The sequence below is a fragment of the Meles meles genome, chromosome 2, assembly GCF_922984935.1.
Source record: "Meles meles chromosome 2, mMelMel3.1 paternal haplotype, whole genome shotgun sequence".
Lineage (NCBI taxonomy): Eukaryota > Metazoa > Chordata > Mammalia > Carnivora > Mustelidae > Meles > Meles meles.
In genome coordinates, this window is record NC_060067.1 from 24953444 (window position 1) to 24956613 (window position 3170).

At 38.2% G+C, this 3170-nt stretch overlaps 1 pseudogene; it reads left to right on the forward strand.

Moving 5' to 3' along the window:
- Window positions 1–651: 651 nt before the first annotated feature.
- LOC123937634 lies at window positions 652–765 on the forward strand (annotated as a pseudogene).
- The last annotated feature ends 2405 nt before the right edge of the window (window positions 766–3170 follow it).

The window sequence follows — 3170 nt, forward strand, 5'->3', positions numbered from 1 at the left end:
AACTGCAAGCTAATTTTTTAAAAAATTAAACATCATACACTTCCAGTGTATCAACAAGCACTGCTCTAAATATTTTACAAATGTTAATTAACTCTTTCCATTATCACAGCAACTTAATAAGGTAAGTATGATCATTAGACCCAATTATCAAATGGAGAACTGAGGTATGAAGAGAACACATAAATTGTGTCTAGTAACATAGCTAGAAAGGGTCAGAACCATAATTCAGATTCATGCAGTCTGGCTCCAGACTCTCTGCTCTTAATGCTGAACCTTGGTGTAAGGCAGTAGTGGGTGTAACTGGTAGAAAATAAATTTGGAGTAGGTTTTGTTTAATGTCACTAATTGCAACTCATTAAAAGAAAATTGTGAAGATCAAAGCTTCTCTTAAAAGAAAACTAGATGTCCAAAAATCTCAATCATTTCAAGTAACAGCGAACAAAGTGAAATTCTAGAACCTTAAAAACAATTAATATTATCTTTATAAAGTTGATATAATGATGTTATACCCATAATTTTGTGATCATTTTGGTGGAAACTATCAACTATTTGGTAGAAGTATCAGAGTAATGTTCCAAGTCAAATTAACCTTCTGGGTCTTCAGTCTCATTTGTCCAATGTGTGGAATGAGCTCAATAATTTCCTAATCTCATCGCTTCTCGGCCTTTTGGCTAAGATCAAGTGTAGTATCTGTTCTTATCAGTTTAATAATTTCCTAATCTTTTCACATTTTAAAAATTCTAATATTCCCCCAAATGATCTTTCAGGCCAATCATGAATTCATTTATTCGGTCATGAAAATGGCATTTTTCTAAGCATTTTCTTTTTTTACAAGGCATCCTGCTGGCATTATGGAGAAAGGTGAGATGAGAAGGTAAGCCTTGAGCTATAATGCAAACCCATTGAAGTTCTTGGACAAAGTATTGGTTAGTGTTCTTAGCTACAGACAACATTATCACTCTATCTGCTTTGTATAAGGAAGGATTTGATAGGGGGATTTTAAATACTCACAGAATCTTTGGAAAAGATAGAGGGATAATTTCTGGACTGATGCTCTTAGAACCCTAACCCTTAGAACCCTAAAGCTACCCTCAAGAACTGGCCTGACATGAATGCCTTGCACTGATTCTAGAACCAGCTGAATGTCTTCCTCTGTCTACAACAGCAAAATGGATGCTCCATGCTCCTCTTGTTTCCATAACTCACTTCCAAATCAAATCTTGTCATAGGTAGATAGGATTGGAAGAAACTGAATAATGGTGGTGCTTTGCAGCGGGATGGGTTATGTGGGAAAAATCAACTTTGGGAGGATTCTATTTGAGATAGGCAGAATTCATAGTTTGGGGAACTATCAAAATGTAGGAAGGGTGTTTAAGAGGTTTTTGGCAGCCATGAATAACAAATGTCTGCTACAGATATTTCTCTCAATTCAGCAATGGGAAGGCTGTTATTTAAGAATAATGTTGAGTTATGTTTGTTTGAGATATTTACAACTGAAAATTAATCCCTATGGTGATGGTAGTGGTGGTGATGATGATGGTGGTGGTGATTATTCATTGAGGATTTTTCAATATTTTAGCCACTGTTTTCCATATTATAGTGAAAATATTATTTTATGTTTCGGTGGAGTAGACCCCTCTTTAGCTGTCAAGGAAACCTATGACCAAGGCTTAAGTCATTCAGCATATTCCATTCCCTGGCCAAGTAATAAGTTCAAGGATGGGCATTTGAAGGTCTTCAGATCAATGAGTGTCAGGCTTAGGATTTTTATTTGATTGTTGGACTGGAACATAGGAAAATGGGGTCTATGTTTCTTGGCTGCCATCTTGCCACCATGTGGATCTTTGAACAAAGCCAAAAAAAGGAGAGTAGAGCTAGAATTGGAGAAAGATCAAGTTTTGGTGACAGCATTTGAGCCCCTGGATCAAGTTACAGCTATAATTGGCATACCTCCCAAATTTTCATTTAAGTCAACAAATTCCCCTATTTCTCTTTAAACCACACTAAGTCATGTTTTCTGTGATTTCTTTCCAAAGTTGTCTTAATTTCTACATATACATTAATCCTTTAATTCTCAGAAAACACCCTATCGCATTTCATAGATGAGGACCCAAAGGTTCAAAAAGATTAGTACCTTGCCCAAAGTAACAAAACTTGTCCATATGACTTCAAAGCACAGGTCCTTAACCTCTTGTGTTATGGGAGGGTATTGGAGAGTACTGGGTGGGTGGTAGACTGTGATTTAAAGTTTGAAATGCATACCTTATGGACTAAGAGTAAGCCACTCTGGATGTCAAGGAAACACCTTACATTTCCTTTATATGCCCTGCAATGACTAGATGTACATTCTGTGCAGACTGGCTCTCAGAATGCACTGCTTGCTTACTCAGTGAACTGGCAGAGAAGGGAATGGAATGCCTCCAGTCTGGGGGGATAAGAGAGACAGATTAGCAATCTCCTCCTGCATGAAGGGACATTATATAAATGACAAGGACAGCGAGCCTATATAACCCTGGCTAGAGAACAAGGGTAAGTGTGGGGGGGGGGGTGTCTGTGTTGCAGGAAGATGAACACAGTTTTAACATCAAACAGGACCTTCTACTCTCGTGCTATGCAAGACTACAGACTCATTTTCTGGAAATATTAAAGAAAGAACAATATAATGATCTTCGTAGCCTACTGATATTTCCCTAACTGCAAATGCTCTTTCATGTTTTCACTGCATGTGCCATTCCCTCTGCTAGGAAAGTACCTCCCACCCCTTGTTTGTCTAGCAAACTCTTACTTTTCCTTTAGATTTAGCTCAGATGCCTCCTCCTCAGGGAAGCCCTTACTGAACTATTACCTTTGGCTCAATTCCTGCTTCCTCCACCTCCCCACAGCATCTTATGTGTACCTACATTAGACCTTAACACACTTTATTTCAATAATTTGTCCTATTTTCTGAATACAAATCAAGGGGCACATTTATTTCTCCTGGTATTCCTTGCTCCTTAAATAATGCCTGCAACTCTGTGTGATCTTGCAAATCCTGCTAAGAAAGCCTTTCCTCCGTATCTTTCTCCCAAACTCTGTTCCTGTTTGTCTTTCAGAATGCTGCATAGAAATCACCTCCTTGGGAAGCCTTCCTTGACCTCCAAAGTTGGGTTACAATGTTTTCCCTGTGTAGT